At 38.1% G+C, this 24,348-nt stretch overlaps 1 protein-coding gene across 3 annotated transcripts in view; it reads right to left on the bottom strand.

The window, feature by feature from the left end:
• The window catches only part of LOC100747772 (semaphorin-2A), a 564,473-nt gene that overhangs the window by 445,324 nt on the left and 94,801 nt on the right, over nt 1-24,348 (bottom strand). For 2 of the 3 annotated variants that reach the window (XM_012386840.3, XM_024368287.2), the window contains exon 1: nt 21,377-22,440. The exons of the other annotated variant lie outside the window; for it this stretch is intronic. The gene's annotated coding sequence lies outside the window, so the exon portion shown is untranslated. Of the gene's footprint in view, nt 1-21,376; nt 22,441-24,348 lie in introns of those variants that run through there. 3 annotated transcript variants of the gene reach the window in all.

Here is a 24,348-nt window from a genome sequence, read left to right as displayed (position 1 = left end):
GTACGGCGGCGAGCAGCCGCACGCACAGCGCAGACTACGAAACAGGAAGCTTCCGAATTCTTTTGTTTCCAAGTCGCGGCGCGCCTTCCCAGCGGCGACCGTGTTGCTGCTGACTCGCTGCTGCTGCTCGTTAAAAAACGAAAGGGGCTCGGCTGGTTTGTCCATGCTTTATTTTCATTTCATCTTCCCCTTTCTACCGTGGCCGCTCGTTTTCTCGCGCTGTTCGAAAGTAATATGCTACCGCTTAGTAACAATATTATGTCTGGATACGTATGTGCGTCTCGTCGTCGAGAGGGAAACAGGAAGAGAAAAGAACGGGAACCAGAGAGGGTAGAAAAGGGCGCGCGGTAAACAACCAACGCGCTGGACGTCCAGGATTTCACGGTGAAATTTTCCTTTCCGCTCCGACGAAACAAAACTGTCGCTCGCCTGGCTCGCCCTCTTATCGTCGCGTACGACCGTCCGCCGCGCCACTTTTTCCCGCTTTTCCGCTCCGCGAATTTCGCTGCCAAAACCGTCTACGATTCAATGACGTTTAGTCGGCTCGCGAGATTATTTTATACGGGGCTTGGACTTGCACATGGACTTCTAACAATGTCATAGAAACCCGAAGGCGGAGTTTCGAATTCAAGTAAACTCGGTTGTTGAAAGAGTGACGAGGAAATGTTAGATTAATTATGAATAATAAAGTGGTAAATTAGTATTTTCAAGTGACTTTTTCGATCTAGATTTAAATAAAAGTTCTCGTTTAAAATGCAAATGGCGTGAAGTTATGTAACAAACGGCACATTCAAATGAAGAACGATTAAACAGTGGAATACACGAAAAGCAGGTAATTTTAATATGTTAATTTATTTAAATTGCAACGAGTGCAATTGTAATATCGATTTCTTTTGAAGTATACTGGTTCACGAAAGTATTTTTGAGTATTTACCACAAACAACATTCGTGTTCATATTATATGTGTTACATAGAATATCTTGAAGTTTCATTAGCACCGTAACGAAACACGTGAAATTTAATAATAATCGAAAAAAAAATATATATAAAAATTGCAAGATATTTATTGCAAACGTGTATCTAGTAAAAAATTTGTATACATTAGGCCATTTTAAGTATATAATAAACGTTAAATAAATATTTAGGTTATAAATATTGTAGGTAATGGACTATTTAAATATTTCCGTGATCTCTGCAAAATACATAGCTTGTACTAAATATCTTGCAACCACTATATATATTTTGAGATTCGTTCCAAACTTTATAAATACAGTTACGATAGTCGACTCTCGTAACAGTGCTAATAAAAATTCAAAATGTTACATATAACACACGTGATATATTCATAACAGATGCCTACAAGTGTTCCAATACTTTCAATCTGTATATCTGAATGTCTAATAACATAAAAGATTTCGTGTAGTATTCTTTGACGTTCGTTAGCTTGACGACCAATCTTTTATCGAAAATATCGACCACTTGACGACATTCGTCTCATAGTGAACTCTGCCTCACTCGAGATTCAGTGAACGCAATAATAATTGCTCCGTGAAATCGATATAATGCGAGCCGGAAAAAACCGTCTCGATAAAAGGAAATATGCACGGGAATGGTCGAATGTGAATTCGAAGATCGAGTGGAGGTCGTATAAGTACAGCGAATACCCATTCATCGGTTTCTTCTCGCAGTAGACCGCTCTTTCGCTTTATGAGCGGCGAGGTAGAGGAGAAAAGGCTGCCATTGTCGACGGGTTCCACAATGTAAAGTAATGAGTTGCTTGATTCAACACAAAGAGAGGGAGAGATGCATTAAGGGTAAATATGACCTCAAAGAACTGTATGGAATCATCTTTCTCTGAAATATAACGATATATTGTGTTTGAAGATTGCGGTTACGATCTATGATTTTATTATCAACATATGAGTCAACGTCAACAAAATATGACGCACCAGCATGGAATAACTATCATATAGAGTAAAACTGATGCTGTACAGTTTAGAATGATTTATAAGAATAATAGTATGTATTATTAGACTGTGATGTATGACATGTACAGTTTTTCGGTTTGCTTTTTATAAATGTTTATTAATGAAAGGTCTGTTTCATTGGGATTGATGGATTACCAGCGAGGCGCGATGTTTCTGATCCTATTTTAGATAAATATTTGTAGCTCTACCTGGTTATTTATTTTCAAGATTGATATCGTACAACTTAGAGTAGCAACAGGGAATAGTACACTCACTAGTAGAACTCTAAACAACTACAGGGATAGTGTTATCATAACGAGTCAAATTAAATTTATATATAAGTCATACAATCTACATGAAAGATCTAAAATGTTCGAATATACGCTTCATTAACAGACTAATATATTATACAAACAAATATTTTTAATCGTTTCAATGAGGAAGTCGTTAATAAAACACTAAGAAATCACGAATAGTCAAACAGAATATTAATGATATAAAAATTACAAATATTTCAGAATCTATGTAATTTTAATATGCATTGAACGTTGTATCGATATTGAAAGCATGAAACTTTGTAGAATCTTTAGAATTTTTGTGGCCTCTGAAGTACACAGTCTTTTCATAAGATCCTCGACATTTCTAGGATGTTCAAAGTCCTTAAGACCTACGAAACCCCTCAAAGATTTTTTTGAACTCCAAGGCCTTTGGGTTCTTTAAGAACTTCAGCTTCACGGCATTCTTTGTGCTTATTAACAATGCTTCACCATTAATACCAATTCTCATGGTTTGAATCTTTAATATCTGCGATTCTAATAATTTGGTAACGTCTGTCTTGCTGCTGACATTCATAGTATCAGCTTCTACAACATTATATATCTACGATATTAGTTTTCACAATTCTGATGACCTCGATATTCACTTCCTCAGTTCTAGTGTTCTCGATTATAACTTCTAGGATTCCAGTATGCTGGTATTTGTCTCTTACGATTCTGATATTGTCTGTATAGATTCTCCTGACCCTAGGATCTTCGACTGTTACAACTTGGATGTCTTCAATTTCGAGTCACGCGGACGTAGAATCTTGAGAATATCAATTTCCGTATTCCCATTGTCTCTACTATTTGTTGTCATAATTCTGATATTGTTATCAGTGCAATTTAATTCAGTTCTATTATCTATGGTTTTTAACACTGGAGTTACTACATTCCTCTAATCAATGAACATAATAATTCACGTTTATAAACTTGAATCAAAAATTACACGAATAAATTTCATTATATAAAAATAAATAAATTTAACAATTTATATTATCAAAATTTTGCGATCACTTTCTTGCAAACGTTTGATACCAAACACAATTAATTGTAAGGTTAAATTCGTACAACCTTCTGTAATGATTAATCTTCATATTTTTCTTCAGAAAAATAATGAAAACGATCACGTCGAATATCGTAAAAAATTGTTTGTACGCCCGTGTTTATACGCCTGTGTTTCTCAAATCGAAAAGTGTCGCTTCGCGTTGATTTTTCGATTAATGGCGAAACCTTGATATATTAATGATTCCGTTCTTCGGTGACATTGTTCGTATGGATCTATCACCGGGGATTTGGTAGTTCTCGGTCAGGGTATCGCTATAATACCCGAGCTACAGCACCCTTGCTTCACCTCTCGCTGTCCCTTAGCAACAGTTCAATTAGTTCCGACTTAACGGCTTTCAGTTCCGGTGACTCGTGACCGGAATCTTGGACAATTATTCGTTGGGCGGAAACTGCGTAGCATGAATTTTCACCCCTCGCCATATAAATCTTTTTTGGGCACTAGAGACTTTCTCCTGGACGCGAACTTGTCTTCAAGCTTTAACACACCCTAATGACTTCGCGCCATGATATTGTATAATTCATTCATTAAGCTTATATTAATAAAGTACTTAGTCCCTTATAACCAAAGATAGGTTACATAACTAGCTATTCATATTTGATAAAATATTAATCTTATTGACTCAATAGGCAAACTGATCAACTCTACGTTTTATCAATTTCTTATATTTCATTACACAAGTATACGATTAATATTCGTTGCCAAAGTAAATTTAAAAAATAACGTTTACTGATACCATCACCTTTTCCTGTTTCTCGATTTATGAAATTGATCAATGTGTTTTTTGAACGGCTTAATTAGTCTGATAATTTTAATAAACATCAAAGTCAATAAACAGTGATATAAATTTACTACATCAATAGTTATCCAAACTTAATAAAAAAGCACAAGGAAACCTCGACAAATGTTTTTATTCATCCGTTGGTATTATCGATAATCAAATAATTAGAATTCTAGTAGATGTCTGACATGTACTGTATGCATTCTACTGTAACGAAGACGCGTATTATAAAACTCGTATAACATACCATGATTCTTCTAATATTCGCTATGATATAATATCAATTTCATATGTAGATTAAATAAACGAACCCCGTGAACACGCTTCGAATCCTCGCTGAAAATGCTTCACCGGAAAAGTAATAAATAGAGTGTGAGATGAACGGTTCCAGCTTACACTCTCGAGCTACAGAAAATCATTAAGACGTCAAAAAATCTTGCGTGTTGCGTCGTGCAACACATCGTCTCGCGCTGATGTATAGAAAAAGATCGAATATAGAAGAAGAGGGAGAAGTGGAAGATCATAAAATCAAGTATCCTGGAACGAAACGCAAGTTAGGGGTGGCTTAATGTGTTTGCGCGAAAGCACGAGTACCTATCCGGAAGCGTCTAGGAAATGAAATACCGTTGCGTACGTAAACGAGCTGTCAGAGCTTCTCTCGAGTAAATAACTAACTTTCTTGGCTCCGTATAGCGTCTTAAACCGTCACGAAGAGAGCTCGTTACGTGCTCGATGTCCTCCGTTTCGCAGCGTACTTCTCTATCTGCTATGAACGAGAAAGCTAATGCTCTGATTACGAAGCGTCTACGACTTTGCTGATTAGAATCGTCGAGTAAGTTATAATCGCCGCGCGATATTTGCACAATCAGATTTACAAACAGCGGTAATTACACGTGAGAGCGGTGCTTGATGGAGCTGTAACTCGCCGAGCTTTCCTAGCCAGTTGCATTTTCGCACAGAAGCGACAATTCCACCGGAACTGCTTGCTTTCACGGAATATGTAGAATGTCCGGTAAATTGCTAGTACCACTGCGGAATTACTATACGTACCAATGCGATTGGTTAAATCGAAAATGGAAATACAAATTTGTCCGTTAGAGAGTTAACAGAGAATATGTCGAAAGTTGATATTTTGATAGGCAGATTTAGGAAAAATATTTGATACATTTTTTTTTCATCGATCCCAATATTTACGTTGAAATAGCGAAACCCCTCGAAATTGAGCATTCACATAGATTTTCAATACAAATTGTCAAGAAGAATACTTTGACATAGACCTATCGTGTAAATTAATGGAAGGAGCACAAATGTAGCTGTGATTTAAATTACTAAATTTAACTCGAAGGAAGAAAATCACAGTGAAGATCGCTTTATGTTTGTTGTCTTTAACAACTTTGTATTTTAAAACATGCAGTACAAAGCCTCATAAAGTGATAAGTCTATTCTGTACCTCGTCTGTATAGTGTCACATTTAGATATGTTTGAGACGTTTCTAGAAAATAACGTACAATGTCGTTTTCATGGAGAGAATATATCTGACGCAATGAGTATTTTATGAAGAAACGCCGCGCGAAGACGGGAGAAGAGTCAACGATTTTTCTAGTGGCAATAAAGGGACTCTCTGAGTCAAGCAAGACAAAGATTTATGGCTGGAACGTGATCTTATTTTGCCCGAGACTCAACGAAAATCGTTCATAATGGGGAAAATGAGACGCGAGTGCGAAAGCTTGTTATCGAGCTCAATTAATCGAAATACCGCGCGTTCTGAGCGATTCAAATTAACAGCCGCTCTTTGTCAAACACGTGTCTCGTTACCTACTTCCAAAGTATTAATCGACAGAAAATTTGACGTCAAAACCGATTGGAAACACTTTAAAACGAATTCTGATAATTCTCATTTTCCTTCGTAAATATTTTGACGAATCGAATAGACATGTTGTTCAAAGAGAATTAATGAAAACGAAAACGGTAATGATACCTCAGGATTTGTGAAATACGGAGAATCAGCAGTTATGAACCAGTCCATAGACGTCGTCATATATCGAAGCAAAGAAGAGTATTAAATACGATTATCCGTAGCTGTGGGACTTGGCGCACCCTCAAAAGCAGTTATTAACCGTTACCATAAAAGAAAATAGAAGCTTACGTGCAGCTTCTGATAATAATGTGAACATGATATTAATTATTCTTTTTATGTAGCCCCAGGTCTGATCTCCAAGGATTACACGTTACATCGCCAACACAGGTTACATACGATGAAATGGAGCAGTACTCGGATTACAGATTTATTCGTATAGTCAGCGATCAGATATTTAGAATCGATTATCCAACTCTCTTTACGAGAATTAATCCGTCTAATTAAAAGGTAATAATTAGAGTAAATATCTCCCAAAATATGTCAACGTGCATCCTAGCGAATAATCGAACGAGAATAGAATTATCGTCTAGCAGTTACGTAGAGAATAACAGAGTTACCATTATAAAATACGGTTCTAGAGAGGGTTTTACAAAACCGGACGATTAAAATTTCACGGGTAAAGTGGGATCCCGTGAAAAGTGAGAAGCGACGGAAAAGTTTAATTTCCTTGTTCCAGGTTTCACCAGCCAGTGTCTAAAACTTTCTTGGCGGTTTAATTTTAACCATTGAAATTTGACAATGTGCGAACGCTCACACGTAGATACACACGCGTGTCGGACTCGTTGGCCAAGTTTTATTAAAATAGTTCAAATTCATCGTGGAATTTCAGCTATCCCCCTCGAAGAGCGATTCCCTCTTATCGTCCTGGATATCGTTGCGCGAACGTTCGAACGACGCGTCGCTCCATTCTTGACCGACTACCAACTGCTTTCTATCGGTGCGCCGTCGACGACGTGGCGGATCTCCTTTTCCTCTTTTGAAAACTTTTATTTTCGAGCTGCCAGCAGTAATCCATTCTCGACGCTTCAAACCAGGAATCATAACTTTGAAACCTCTCTTAATTCGCTGTCCGTAGCCCGTATCGTCTTCCCAACGATTCTTCCTCTTATTTTCAAACGGATTACTCAACGTTCAAACTTTCTCCGATTCAATAAAAGAAATTGTCCGGCGTGTGGCGAGCGGATTTGTTAATTTAATGATTCTGCTTGAAGTGACAGCAGACGGCGAAAGTTTACCAGAGCCCTGGAGTTTCGCCGGTTCGGCACTGATAAGGAGCAACCGACTAAAATTGGATTCATAGTTTACAGACTGCATTTCTGTCGAACTTAACTTTTCCATTTAAGAGGACCTCTCCTTTTCCTTTCACGGGCTAATTCCTTTCTAAAAACATCAATCTTCCAGGAGAGTTTAACTGGCTCTACGAACTGCTTAGATTTAACATTTCGTCAGAAAGTCCAATAGAAGCGGCCATTGGCCAAGCGGTGTAAATGCTATGAATGGAGTGGAATGGTCGAGAGATATACTTTGAGTAAAGTTGAAGTTTGTGCGAAACTACTCCGGATAGACTATTATGTCTGCTGAATATGATTTGCTTGATATGCATTTGAGTATAAGAAAATAGATTTGTCAGATAAGTAACAAATTCCACATTTAATCCTAATGTGATTTTTTGTTACAATCTTGCCACTGTTTCGATAAGTAAAAAACTTTAGGAAGGACTTTAACATAAAATATAGGTATATTGATAATGATCTTCCACATTTTCTTCTATCTTAAAGAATTTTTTAACGATAACAAAACACGATTGAATATGATTCTACTTTTCATTATGAAATTCTATTTCAGGTTCTACATTTCGTTTTCATAATACCAAATTTTTGTAGACATGAAAATGCTACTAAATTATAAAACTTAATACGCTTGAATTTAATCAATTAATAATATATCATTAATATTAGTATCTTAACTAATTAATGTAAATGCTACAATACAAATGACTGTAACCATTCTATATCTCCAGATGCTAAAGTAATAGTTTAAAAAAATGTCCTCGATCGCTAAATTTTCACTTCACAATATTCAGTAACAACCATCCAAGAGAATGCTACAGCTGACACATCGATTAGTATCGATGAAAAATTCAGAACAAAACCATTTTCCCTATTATTATCTTGTACAGTCCCCACGATAAGAATTCACAAAGGGCTACAAGTGACTATCAGGCTTCTCCCTTTTTAAAAGGGCGAAACACGGAACGTGCAAGTGATCAAATGACATATGACAAGATGAAAGGATCCGAGAATATCTGTTTCGAGGCAAAAATAAAAAATTGAAAGAAGCAGGTACGATAAGAAATTGGGCGTAGGTCTGGCAGACACGTGAGATTGTAAGCACGAGAGAAAGACGAAAGATTGCATATAGCGGAGTTTATGGTGAGATGCGTCCATGGTGCGAGTGGAAGACGGGGGTAGAAGATGTCGGAGGATGAGGGCCAGACCAGAAGGACGGCTTATGGATTCTCCCCTTCCTTCATCCGAACTTTCGCGTGGTAACCCTTGGTATAAAAGGCTGGGTGGTGTCAGGACAGTTAGGTCGTCGACGTGACCCGAGAGTTCGCCTGGAACAACCTCCATTTGTACGGGGAATTACATCCGCGTATGAAGAAAAGTATCTCTATAGCGTTCTGTAAATCCAGAGGAAAGAGAAAGAGGGAAAAATGGTTCACCAAGAAGGATCACCGAAGAGAGAGGTCAAGGTGGGATTAAGATAAAAATTGAACGATGGATTTAATAAGAGAATTTTGTACGTGCCGACGCGTTTCGAACGAAAATAAATACGTTGCGTTTTGGCAATTTGATTTCATATTTTTCCAGAATACTTAATTGAATGGTGAAATTTTGTAAAATTTCTTTTCATAGTGTCTGATCATCGTGAACAGAATAAAAGGATTTATTTAAAATAAAAAAAATATATATATAATATTTGTCGAAAATTTCGAGTAAGAAAAAACAACATTTAGCAATAAAACACAGGGAACCGATAAAATAAATATCAGTTAAATCGTGGTTAAAAATTCAAACAGGAACGTTACCAAAATTTTTATTTGTTCTGCAATTTTTATTTTTCCACGTGAAATATATTTTGTAAAATATTCAATTGGATCTTGACAAGTGACATAAACATTTAGTAATATTGGCATCGTTTTTTGTTATTGTTTAACCGAGCAGGGATAGCTTCTGGCATTTTGTTAAAGTTTTATCAAATGATCACTTGATTCGACGTTTTATTTTCACGTTCATCCGTAACTGTGCTCCGACGTAAAATGCACCCGCTTTTTGTCGTTACACGAATCCATAAATGAGATCACGCGCGTTTCTACAAAAAACGACACGTTTTTTAAGTTCCAAAATGCCACCACATGAGAATGTATAAGTAGTGAAAAATCTCTAACAACGAAGACCGAGATCCAAACACTTGATATACTGTTCTACTCATTGAGCACGCTACGACTATACAATTTATCGTCTATCGAAATATCGATTCAGAATGAATAGTGTTTAATGTCGTATTAAAGTAGAATCGCGTCACAAACGAAGAGCTCAAACGCGTAATATCATCGCAATAATTCAATGGAACGTGCAAAATGATCTGCATAATCGGAGAATAGAGCGGTACGGAAAGTGGCGTTAGGTAGGATTGATTACTTCCAGCGTGATATTGCGCGCTTATTTAGCATCCATCACCATTTGTTTTCTTTCGGTATAGTTCAACAAACCCGCTCTAGTCTGATAATAGTTACCATATCGATGCACATATGCCGTTGACTTGCGTGAATATGTATTAACGCGGAATCCATAATTTTAGTATCGCAAATTATCCTCTACCTATCGAAGATAGACGAACGGAAATAATTTATTCCTTAATCAAAATTCGATTTTATCCATTTGATTATGAAAGAAAAGGAAATAGGAAGCAATCGAAAATTTTGTATTCGTCTTGTGAAACTTGAAAGCAACGAATCTTAAGCCAAGTTGATCTAATATCAAGGATCGATGTAGTAGAAGTTAGTTAGATTTATAGAAATCCAACAGATCTTCCATATTATTTTTCAAGGTACTTGTTTCTCGAAGGATTAATCCGCTGGAACATAAACCCAGTGAACGTAAAAATATACTTCTTCGAGAATCGCATTACACGCTTCTATCGAAGTTCAACAGGCTCGAAAAACGGCGACATGTATGGGAATTACGGTTTGATCGATGGTTACAGGCATTTCAAGGTGGCGCGTAATATGCTCGCGAATGGAAAGGAGGGCTGTATTCTACACGATTTTCCGAACCGCCATACGGCAACTTACCCCTTCGAGTCCTTACAACCCTTGTCTGATCGCAACCCCTCCTTGCTGTGATTTTTAATGACCGCTGTTAGGATCTTTGTCTGTGACAAAAGTAGTAGCCACCGCCTCGCAACTACGACGATTTATGAATGAAAGAGAAATATTGCCGGTATGTATGAAAACCGGAGCGAATTGAGAGATCTATCGCGTTGACGGACATAAAACATTTATTTGCTCGGACAATACGTTAAACAAACACGACCATTCGGTAAACTTGCTTACGCGTTATCTGGCCGTCGCGTGACTACAGCTGTCCATCACGGTTGACAGCATTATTCGCCAGATTCTATCGTCGATATCGCTTCTATCTTCCGCGAGATAATCATCGCGGCCATTGTTAATTATCAATATATGATCGACCGCGAGCGAACTTCGAAGAATACCATGGATATTTCGCGACCGAAAGCTGATAGCTTGCGGTAGTGGAAAATATTTTCAGCGCTGCAACGCTGGAAGTGACGCAGAGGACAGGGTAAACAAAGAAACGTCAAACGAATGATTGGTACATAACAAACGAGAAGACAATCACGATGCACTAGGCTTGAAAAATCAAGCGAAACGCGGAAATAAAAATTAGATATACGCAATAAGAAAGATTAGACGCGAACGAAATGAAAGGTCGTCCAATTTTCCAATGGGGGCCCTTCAAAGACAGCCAGCACATGCTTCTGACATGGTCATAAACAATATGAACAACCATCGTCGCCCCCATTCGTCTTTTCAAACACAATTAAATCCTTTCCAGCCTGGTTGGAACCTTTGATCTTCATATCCGTGATATATGAACTCCGTGTCACGTTTATCGACGTTAATCGTTCACTCTCTCCAGTCTAGAGAAAATATTTTCTTTCTACGACGATAAAGAACTCGATCGTAGGTCGTGTTAAGCTAGAATTTCCTATAAGCATCAAACATATGTCTCCGGATACTTTTAGTTTGATACAGCGTTCACACAGGAAGATTTCCTGTCAGTGTGAAGCGGTCGTATTACGACAAGTACATTGAAGAAGTATAATATTTAAACGACCTTCATCTGTTACATTCACACCAAACTATACGTCCGACACTTGTAGACAATTCCATTTATAGACACTGGAGACATGTATAGAACTTTGATACAATTTGTAACTCGATCGATATATCTATTTATTTCCAAAGGCAACACGGTACTAGGATAGATGTGGAAATGTCGGGCAAACCGATTGTCGGCCTCCTGCGAGGTTTCTACGCACAAACACCATATTTTACAGTATCAATCATAGAATGCAATAAACGGGTCCAACGAAGGAGAGAGCAGCGTTACGTTGCTAAGATACAGAATCGGTTAATGGCACTATTATGTCTAGGCTGGCCAAACTCTAGCGAGGCAGGGGCCACCACGGGGGTGGCTGACAGAAGGGGTGGCAGGAAGGTTGGACGGTTGGATGATGTCGTCGCAACGTGCTACCAGCTGTGACTTATGACGTATCACGGCGAACGAACAACGCCAGGCACCCCGTTGGTGGGCTTCAAAACTGAGCCTCGCGCGTTCAATAAGCCATGATTTATCGAGAGGCGCATTACGTGCAAGCTTTAAATTCTTTTTTGTAGTAATAATACACCGGCCAAGTGTGTTCCAAGTATATAATACAGAGAAAAGAGAACGACGATGAAATCGTAGAAATGAGAAAATAACTTATAGCTATATAGCGCGAGATTAATTCGGGGCAAAGGTGTGTCGCGGGCGAGTTCCCGAGAAACTCTCGACACCGATTCTAAACCGAGTTCGCTTTGATTCAGCGCGATAAATTCTAATGGTACACGATGAACGATAGGATTACGTGACGTGGAACGAAGAACGGCCAGGTTAGTAATCAACGAGATTTCAGTTGCTTCCGAGAATTCGTTGCGACGCGAATTAACAGAGGCGGGGAAAAGCTTCGCGCCGTGATATTAATGCATTACTTTAATTATGAAATATACTGCGACTAGAGAAACGTTACGACGATTAAGTAAATAACCCGTATTTCATTATTACGCTCCTAATGCGACGAAACGTTACGAGCTACATACATCGGCCGCATTAACGTAACGAAATCGCTGACGAGATATACGACACGTGAAAATCTCGCGATGAGTCATAGTCGCAAGATTAATTACCCTTTCGCTGCTACGTTTGCAATAAACATTACCTGATCGTTGATCAGAAGACATCAATCCTGATTCGGGGATAAATGAAAATGTAAAATTCTTTCAACGACAGAGTTCGAGAGGGACCGCGTTCGGACGATAGTCGCGAGACATTTTCATTATGGTATATCATCTCGCGACGCTGCGTGATCCGATTATAGCAATTCTCGCAGACGAATTGAATCACGGACGGAAATAAATTTTCTGTTCGATACGATCGTCTTTGCCTACGTTCGTACGAAGGGTGATATAAAAATGGCAGCGATACTGGAATATTATCGGCAGATTAAACCGCCGTTCATTTGCACGTCTGCTACTTGAAAAGTAATTACCTCGTTGTCATCGACAGACCACCATTGAGCCACGGGGAGGCTCAACAGCTGCGAGGGTGAACCTCTTCATTATTTTCCAATACCTTTGCACTCGAGGCTGCTATCTCTCAGAACATAAGTGCCGGCTTTATATTCGGACGAACGGGTAAGAGTTTCGAGAAATTAGCTGAACAATTATGTATTATATCCCGTTACTCGTGAAAACAACCTAACCCCTTCGAGCGTGATTCCCGAGTCTCGATGATCTCTTGTCTCGTCCCTCCTAAAATTGCTAAAATAGGGATCGAATAAAAGAGAAGGAAAATCGACAATATAGATATTTACAAATATTCGGTCCACTGAATATCCATCGAAATGGAAAGTTGAACGTACGCGGGATATAAATTGAATCTCAAAGTTTTGATAAGGAAAATATGTTCAAATATTTTTATAGGTTTAAAAGCGTCTTTTATAAATCATTGATGAGCATTTTAACAGCTGTTGAGGAGAAGTTGTTCATCATATTGCGTATGTAAGTATCAGTGACCGTGTTTATATTCGCATTAGCAATATTAATAGCCATAATACCTGCAAATAATCACAAGCAGAAATAATGGATTGACTAATCGGTGTTAGTAACGCAATTTGTAAACCAATATACTAAAATAAACGGCTATCGCGTTCAGTTAATGGAAACAGATCCGCTTGAATTTCCAAATGAAGTTAGAGATAACCAAGGCTTGGTAAATAGCTATACATGATCAAACTGATAATTAACAAAAATAAAAAGAAATATGATAGAAAACTACAACGAAACTTCCTTTTCTTATCCTTCCCTTCTATTTTTCTACATTTTCTCGTTTTAAGCCAAACACAACTAAGTTAATATTAATGCATACGATTTCCGATTTTACCTATATATTTAAAAAAGTTCGTCATGAAAATTTAAAATATCTAATATATCAATTTTTCGTAAACATTCTTCATAAAAAAGTACAATCCTATCCCTGAAAATTATTAAACAAGCAAATTTTAACATCATACATGTAAATTTATACAACAGACAATTTGTGAGAGACTAGAGAAACATTATGAAGAGCCGTCGTAACTCGTGAAATTTCAGACAAAGCTAGTGTGCTTCAACACTACGCCACGTAACATAATTCCGGATTATCGTTTAACCCGTTAATTCGGAAATATGGAGCGAATTGCGTCAATGGGGAGGGTCTGAAACTTCTCGCAAAGTTCTCTTGTTTTTCGCCTACGCTCGCGATAATTCTTCAGCGAGGATTATGTGCGGTACGTCTGTGTAAATCGGAACGTTTCTACTGTTCCCAAACGGTTCGTGCCTTACTCTCACTCTCCTACGCCTTCTCGCTGCGTGTTATCCCTACTTCAGCTTTCTTATCCACTTACTCTCTCTCTCTCTCTCTCTCTCTCTCTCTACCTAATAAGCTCGTTCGAGCTTTCTCTCGTTGTTGAGTAAACGCTTCAAACATGCACACTTTGAAGTCGGTCGCTGGTTAAATAGCCCAACGGCCAAAGCAGCCGTGCGCACACCACGATGTTTTGATTCGAAACACCCTCGGACTGTATTTAGAAGAGATTGCACGTTTGAACGGTGGAGATTGCCGGCTTCCCGATTATTATTAGCACGTTTAAATAGAACACGGTCCAATATACGCGATAGGTGTGGGAAGTGAAAGGGTAAACGTGACCGATCGCGCGACAACCGGTATTTAACCGATACAAAATCCTGCAATTTCGTACGATGGGAAACTGGAACTGAAATCAATGTCTACGAGCGTCCACGTGCATACGAGATGTCGTTAACGGATATTAAGATGAGAATAGAAATTATTGGGAGAATTAGTTGAGGAAATTGTAACTGTGAAACTGCAATCGGCAGAGACGAGCAGAGTTTGGACGATTAAAAATCTCGGTACAACTAGTTATATCGCGAAGCAACTGCTGTAGCAGAAAACGGGGCGAACTGGTTTTCGTACGATCAGCAAAGTTAAGCTACAGTGAGCACGGTTTAGCTTATATGCTATAGAATTACATGGGTGACTATTTGGAAACTCTGTGCTCTATGCTCGGTGGATCGAAACCCATTCTAAATTCTACGCTCTCCGTTAAAACCCCAATGGAAATTGATATCGATTTACACAATGAGAGAAATATCCAATGAACGATGAATTTTACAAAAAATATAAAGGAAGATTTCAGCTTAATCTTATTATGATATTATTCCAAGTTCCTTCTGCCTAATCTTGCTTTCGTTTCTTCGAAAATGTTTCCTTATTCGTAAAAAAATGAATTTGATATTTATAATCTAAGTTTACATTATCTTTATGTTTGTCTATTTGAATTAGAGAGTGTATTAGAAAGTAAGAAACATGATTGAAAGAGATCTCAGAAATATTGAGAACAATTCGAATGCTCAATCCTACACATAATTAATTCCCATTTTCAGTGTTTCCGAAAGATCATACATATGCAGTATTTACTTTTACTTGCAGTCAACTATAAAAGAACATAGACGTAGTTACCAATCTGAATTCTCCCTCGCCAAGTGTAGCACATAAATGTGGTTAAGAAAGAAATTCGATTAAATCACTTGCCTGACAGATTCTTTTGAAATCGCTGGTACGACATTAATATGCCGCAAGCGTAACGAGCACGTCGCGAGATAAGATCGAATGATGCATCCCATGCTTTAAAGCCCCAGGACCATTGCATTCGAACGCAATCGCGGTCCTTTATGCGTCCTCTGATGCGATTAGATGAGAACGAATAGTTGTTTCGTGTAGGGTACTTGAACTACGAGGGACGATCTCTTTGTGGGGAAGTTTATCGCGTAAGCACAGAATAAAATGACATTGTGAATTTTACGAAGACTGTAATTTAGCCGTTGCCTCGATGTACAATTATGTTTTCAGACGTAATATATTACAAAACGTGTATTTTAGAGCGTGTAAATACAAAGATTTCTATATTATTAAATCGTATTAATTATTAAATTATATTGTCAGGCAATTTTAAATTATGATATAATTACAGTAATTGACATCCATAATAAACACAATGAATCTTGTTTATTAGTCGTATAATACACGTGAAAATTTAATAAACGACTATATTACTATTTAATTAATAAATTAACGGGCACTCTCCAATTACAATTATGAATGAGAAAAATAGACGATGAATTATCTGAATAAATTAAACTCGATTGAGATAACCACTTCATAAGTTTTTGCAAATATTATCAGATGTATTCGAAGTACACATCTCGTTCAACGATGTAGTTATTAATGTTTCTTTGCCGCAGCAGATCATTTGACCTCGTCGTTGCGCAACATTTGCAAAGGTAATCAATGATCTCGAAAGTAGAATTTCATTTTTGTGATCAAAACGAAAGTTGGAATATATGTAGATATCTATCTCGTGTTTATTAATCAATTTCCCGTGTATTTATTATTCATCGAAGGTTTTTCTTTTGTTTCATTCGTTTACTCTCTTATCACTTGGAACTTGTCGAAACGTGAATGTAATAAAAAGTTATACAATGGTAATGGATTAAATAATTCACAACATATTATTGGAATACACGAATAAAAGATTCAATCAAAATCTTAAACGTGATTAAAAATATATGTAATTGCAGCAATTTATTAAAATATTCTTTCGTGCTCATTAGGTATTTCTATAAAATCGGATTTATAACAAACAAGTACTTGCGAGAATTATGTAATTGTTTGCACAAACGGCGCATATTTAACAAATTACATTCTGCAAGCTCGATTATTTCACATTACACATGTATAATGTTGCATGATCAATGCTTTAATGAGAGTGAAGTTTCATTAAGAGTATTAAATACTCAACTGCAATCTTCTGAAATCTGTTTCCACGTGATCGAATTAGTTGTCTCGTTAAGCGCAAATGCAATTTTCCGCGCTGAAGTTTCGTGCGGCGATCGTGGTAAAATTTTTGATAAAATTAAAAGTTCATTATTCAATGTATGACAACAACACGGTTCTATAATTGTTTGTTATGTCGGATAATTATTGTTTACGTTTCATTATCTATAGACAAATAGATACGAAATTAATATAATACATTTATGCTAGAAATTAAAATACTGTAATAAAGTTTGCTCTTGACCAATTATATAAAATTTCCTTTCTCTCAGCTAATGAATTTTCTTTTGATGCAATGATAACGAATCCAAATCCAGAATTAATTTACGATACACAAAGGCATTAAATTATAAGAGATAAAGGAAAATAAGCAAAATTTTTAAATAAAATAAATTCAAACTTTCTATATTATTGTTTCTATATATATTGATTGTTTCTATATTAGTTCATTTAATATTTCATACAAAGCATACGGAACATCCTATTAATGGTTATCGACAGTTCCAATAAATTCTATTAGTTTTACACCGTATACTCATAAAGAACGGCAACAAGAAGCGGCCGTTATTGCTTACGAGAGAACATCGCCTGTAGTACGTGATCGTCAGACTTTACAGGGCGAAATATACGCGAAAAGTTAGTCTTTTCCCAGCAGAGAAGGCACGAGAAGTAATTTGAAGCGAGATCGAAGCGAAGCTTTGATTACCAGCTTGACTAACGAGACTTCGTCCTTACTAGAAAACGGGAATGGCGGTTCGTTCGTTCTCAGCTACCTATCTCCAGAGAATCGATTTAGCAACGGCAGTACCATCTTACCCCGCCGATTCTTCGACAATGAAAGATCGATTTCACATTTGTAATCGGGCGAACGCGACATCAACTACCGCCTTCGCCTCGCAAAGACCGAGAAAAGGAAGGAAAAGAGAAGGAAAAAGTAGTCTAAAGTAGTCAACGCGATCGAAAACGAAGAATTAACGGAAGCCGTTGTTAACTTTAACGTAATCGACGAAACGAGAATTCGGTTGGTGAATTCAACAGGGAGTATATCGATACGGATCGATGTGCTTCCTAGTACGCAACTACGGAGGGAGAACAACTCGAGAGAGGGAAACACTTGAAGATTTTCAAACGAATTCGCCCGACTTCGATAACTCAGTTACAGACTCCGGGTTTCGATTAAACGAAATATCAGGAAACCGTTTGCGTGTGGACGAGTGCATTCGTTGGGCAACAGAGTCGGGAATATTCGCTTTTCTGTTAAAAAACCGGTGAATATAATTTTCTGAACGGAACCTCGACATTGGTCAGCGATGCCACCGAGAATTTTATATAGCGACGGCAAAAAGTTTCGTTTGGCTCGTAATTGAATTCGTTCGCGACCAACGAATCGTATAAATATTGTTGCTCGCGAACGATTCGAATATCGAAAATATTTTCATATCCCAAATATTTTTCTTTCCCCGGGAACGCCACGCTCGCATTAGATGCTGTAAAAACCGCGAAGAGATATTCCATCGTGCGCAGTGGAAAAGTTTTTAACTTTTTGTCGTTCTTCGTTAGTAACTCTATGGACGAACGTGCGTCGTAATATACGTTGATACTGCATGTATAATGAACGTGCCAGCCAGGTGTGTGTATCGATTACTTCGAACATTCGGTTCGCGATATTGAAGTAAAAGGATTATGCATATCAATGGCACCAATATTCGGTTACCCGGGTATTCTGACCTCGGCGCGGTCCCAATCCATCGGTGAATCGGAGAAGGGCTGTAAAAGGTATAAATAGACCAAAATTTCAGATCCTCTGATTATCTGGTGAATGGTTTGAAAACGAAGTACGGGAATCGACTATTCCAAAATACTAGTTTTATTTAAGCAGATTATCGCTATAATGCGATTTACGAATATAAATGATCGGCTCCCTATTTATATGTTTGTACTACTATATATACTGTATCACGACATGCCGGTTTAATTATTGGTATTTGGATCCTGTACTAATGGGTGCAATATTATTTGACGTTGCTGAAATCTGTTTGAAATTAAATGAAATATAAATTCAATTTAAATAACGACAAATTTTTAGAACAAGATAGGATAACAACGTACACATATGTCTCGTTAAACTTTAATTTGTACAGTTAAATAGAAATATGTTAACAAAAATTTTAATTTGATTTTATAATTCGTAATCGTGAAATATATGATTGACGACTACTGGAATATCGTCCTTTATATAATAGTGAAATGGCAATGTTTGTAACATTTAAAGTATTCGAGAAGTAACAGTCACAGATTAATGTTAATGTTACTAAAAATATTTCTCAAACAATTGTTTCTAAATTTTTTACTTTAAAACGTAAAAAGATTGCAATAACTGTCTACATGTTTTTTTGTAACACAAACGACCGCCAACTTCCTGCGCGCAAATAAAAATAAAAAGTACATCAAGCAACACAGTGATTAAACAACGAAGGGAGAAAACAGAAAGAGAAAGAGAGAGAGAGAGAAAACCCGTTTAAAGGATGTTGCAGCGAATAATGGAAAGTCTGTCGACGTTAAAGCGATCGACGGAATAAATAACTGATGGTAAGCGCACAAAGCGTGTACTGCGCGACTTCACATGTCCTGTAAAGGTATATACGCGGCGGTTGCAAGGACGCGAGGCTAAAAGGTAGTCACCGTAGGGATATATTCTTCTTCCCTTCCCACTTTTCGTATTTCATTCTCAGTCCAGGCTATGAAAAGCTTCGATGCACGCCGCCCGGGATGGGGCCATTTAATACATAGGTACATATGTCAAGCAATAAGCGAAGTAGATACACTGAAATCTCATATTCGCCCCGAAGCATCTCCACCCTTTCCGCCAGTAGAAAGGATATCATTTCAATAGATGCTACTCGCTCCTGTTCATCGACTGACAATCTCCCATCCACGAATATCGTCCCGTTAGTGTAAAATCAAACGAGAACCTAGGCAACATTTTATCAAGGATCATGTCGATCAGTCACACCGTTTTCTCTGCATCGATTTTGTCACGGTATCCGTTGCTATATAACCGGCAATATTAACTAATAATTTTCCTGGAATTTTCCACGATCGTTGACATTAATGCTTGGAATTTTGCGTGATAGAAGTTTCGTAAATTGGATCGTTGTTAACGGTGAAAGTAAACTTTTACTCTTGCACATATTTTAGTAGCGCTTTTCGAACAAACTGTTTATACAGGGCTATATGAATAGATGAGAGATATAGTTATGAATTTGTGAACGCATATATCGCCGTGTCATCGTAGTTATTTATTAACGAGATGAATATGTAAATGATGTATATTATGGATATGTAAATAAATCGATCTGAACCTTCAATTATCGCTTGGATTGTCCCGAAATAATGTTTTGTGATACCTTCAAGAGTTTTAAAAGCATAAGCCATAAAGGTATAAGAGTGTTTAAATAAAATTCATGAAACCATTCTAGAGAATAGTCGTGCAATCTAAGAGATATCGTCAAAGGAACATTTCACGTAGCGCTTTCCTTTTCTGCTATCGCTTACAAAAGAGTCCCAGCAGACTGTCCCAGTTTTCAAAATCACTTTAGATGCTTAAAACCTAATCCACTCCGTCCGTAAATGACAGAGATCCGAGGAACAAAAGCATCGAGATGAATACAAAAAAAGAAGATGAGAACAAAAATGGAAAACGGTACACGGAGGAAAAGTAAACCAGTGGAGACTAATTCCAGAGGAAAAAGGCGAGATGCAAACGTGTCGCCCTAGGCGCACTGCGACATTCTTGGGTAAACACGGTGGTTATAGATAAAAGCTTTCAGGGTTTCCCGGATGTTTTTAAATATGGGTTAGTCTCAAGCATACGACAACGAGAAAATAAGACAAAAGATACTTCGTCCTTGTTATTCGAATATATTGCCTGGAACCAGCTAGACATCGAAAATCACGTGTTTGGATAAATACTTGAATTCAACATTACCGTATTCATATATTTTTATCCAACAATTGATTTTTTATGAATTCCACGATTTATTTCACGATTTCAGGAATTTCTGATTAAAATACAATACAATCGTATTCAGTCGAATTCGATTAAAAATCCATTTTACGAGCAACGAAAAATAAATTCCGTGTGTTATTCCAGGAAAAATTTCCAAATTGATTGATAAAGATATTGAAAAACTTTTTGTATATTTTACCGACTAATATTTCCCACAATTTATGTAAACGAAGAATTTTATAAAATATTGCTACATCCAAGGCACGCGTTACCTGCATTTAATATTTGTTTCATTTCCCTAACGATTAATATACATTTATATGTAACAGCGAATTAAAGGATTTGTCGTTTATGTACGATCTCTTAATTAACTCAGGTAGCTTATATTTTACGTGTTAAAATTTCTCATTTAACCCCGTGTGAGAGAATCACGAAGTTAAATCTCTCGAGCTCGTTCGAGAAAGAAAGAAAGGTAGGCATGCTTAAGAGGGACTTTCGTTTAATTAGAAATTTCCATACCTCGAAGATGTCGTGTTCGGCAACGCGTCCCGACTTCCAGCGGCGTCACTCAATTATGCAACGTTAGTGTACCATTTGTGACGGTGTATGATTAATTAATTATGTAACGTAATCAAGGTAACGCGTTTACACGCCAAAGCCCGTTCCACTTGTACGCACTATCGATGTCGTATCTGGTGAAGAACACTGTCTAGCAACGTTTTCGACGTACCGACGTATCGTTGCACTGGCATAACGTCGCGAGTCACGTTGCATCAAGAAACTAACTGCACTGTTCGAAACTCCCGCCACGCTCTCACGCGGTTGTTCCTTACACCGGCTGTCACGTAAACATCACACTGTTACTCAACCACAGACACGTTTCGCGATAAATCAACACGACCCCGTAACAGCGTGTCGCGTACTCATTCTACGAACGCAGCGGGTGCCACGTAGAGAAGAAAACAAAAACAAGATTCCCCCCCGGCCGGCAGCGACACTCGATCAGTCGTCAATGTCACGAATCAGCAGCGATCTTTGTCTTCGAGAATGTCAATTTCTCGTTGACTGCGTATTTACCGTACACCAGCTTCATGCTCTGACCGCGACTCCATCCACAAATTCGGAATCCTCGTTCGCACTAAGCGTCATAAATCCTCTCAACGAAATACCGTTGCCTTGTAATCGTTTAGTCTGGAGCAATCGCCGACAGACAGCACTGAAGCATGAATACCGCGAGAACCACACTGAACTTAACCTCGATTCGAGTTCGTCGTAGAACACACACTCGACGTTCGACAAATCCGAAGGCTACGATGTCGCGGATATTCTCGTGGCGACGACACTTCGCGACACGATGTGCACATGTGACCGTACCGAAAGTGGGCCACTCGTCGAATTAAGCAGAAAAACGGCACGAGTAAACCCGCGCGTTATTATTCGTCGTTCGATAATGATTTCGCGAATATATGGTTCAGCGCAGAAGCAAAAATTCGTAGGCTCTTGTACGATCGTCGAACGACGAAATAGCAAAAGGCACGGAGAGAAAAGGCGCGGAAACCCTCCGCTCGCGAAACGGCCCGGTGACTGAATCGAGCGGTGGACGAGGGACGAGCGACGAGGAAAACAGGCGAGTCTGTCGAAAGGGTGGGGGTAACTGGAAAGGGTGCCTGAAGATACACCCATGCTTTACGCATGCGTATACCGTTCCTTATTCCTTCTCGCTCCTCGTTCGACTGTCCTTCACATTTTTGTTCTCGCTTCCGTCTACGCGGTTACGCTCGTTTCCTCGCTTCACCTCACTCGCACACCTTCTTTCTCGTCGTTTCATCCTGGATCGTCTTTTCTCTAGCTCTCTCTCTCTTTCTCTCTCTCTTTTTCTCTTGATCACTCTTCGTAGGCGCACACGGGGTTCTTTAGGCTCGCTACGTGCCTTTATTACTGGCCATTATTTCCCCGGAATGTTGTTAACCGTAACACTACGAAATGATAAATTAATTTGTTCTCGTAGCGGCCTAGGCGGGAAAGTGTATCACGCCAAGGAGGGCTCTGCGCACGTTTTCATGGACGGGGAAAGTTATAGGGTGTGCGGGAAGATACAGTCGCGGGGAGGCTCGATATTGCCGACGAAGACTCGAGTATTCCGTCGATGTTACGTTTCAATTTTTTCCCTCGAATTCGCAGCTCCGTGAATGGATTAATTCGTATGATGAATTTCGTACGTATATGAGTTACAGTATAAAATACAGTAAAGTATAAGAGAAAAGTCGAATATTCCACGTAAAGTTTGTATAATTCAGTTTGTAAATTATATATTTATTTTGTATCTGTTTATGGTTACTTAGAGTTTGCATGAAAATCCTGATGATATCTTGAACATTAATTTTTTATAAGCGTTAGTTATGAAAAAGCAAGAAAATTTTGCATGGAGCAAAATAGATTATTTAAACGAGATTGCTGTGCTGCCATGTGAAATAAAGATAAGAGTACTTTCACTGAAATAACATAGAAAAAGTAACTGTGTACTGTAAGAAGGCAAGAAGATATAAAAATTATCTAAAGCAGAGAATAAAGTGCGATATAAATATATTTTTTATAGATATTAGAAAACCGTACTATAGTGTAACAGTAAAGGCTTGATTAAAAAAAAAAAAGAATACGTATACCTTTGACGACTATAAAAAAATTATTTTTCCTGATCCTATTATCCATTACACCACGCCAAGTAAATTCCACGCGATTACCCAGCAAAGCAAGCGTTTTTATATCTATTTTTAAAACGAAGCTATTACAATAAAGCCTCTACCTAAAACCATCGATTATCATAAAGTTCCGAATAAAATGCTGAAATCAACTCGTATAAAATCCTCTATTACCCCATATCATCCTAATTGAATGTTTCTATAATACATTTAATATTCGTTACTTCTTTTTAAACATGATATGTTGATATTGTTTCAATATTCTATCGTATGAACTTATCGGCACGAAAAATACAGGACCATTAATAACGAATAACTGGACTGGGGTAAAATCTAAACGATCAAATAATACTTTCTATCGATAAATGAGGTCGATTAAATCAATTCATCTGCTCTATTTGGGTATCGATAGTGACCAGTTTCTGACTCGGTAAATCGCTCGATACGGCCGTGATCCACGTTCGCACAGTTTGTAGCAACAACCGGCTCGTTACCAACATGTTCAGCCAAAGCTGACAATAGGACTTCGTCCAACAGCACCTCTCTATGTTCCCCGTGGCTCTTGTCCGCCGTATATATGAGCGTGATAATCGTAATACAACGGATGAAAGACCGGACGCATAATAGTGACAGGGCTGAGAGCGTTAGTCGCGGTTGACGGAACGTAGTGCGTGTTGTTCCGTTCTCTGTAATCGATGGCTTGTCACACAATCGCGTTATCACTTTTCGTCCCGCAGCACGCGGAATCGTGCAGTACCGCAAATGTAGGAATACTGCGTGGCAACGCGTGTG

This window comes from Bombus impatiens, unplaced genomic scaffold (assembly GCF_000188095.3).
Source record: "Bombus impatiens unplaced genomic scaffold, BIMP_2.2 scf_0418, whole genome shotgun sequence".
NCBI classification, from domain to species: Eukaryota; Metazoa; Arthropoda; class Insecta; order Hymenoptera; family Apidae; genus Bombus; species Bombus impatiens.
This window is presented reverse-complemented; position numbering and strand designations above follow the sequence as displayed.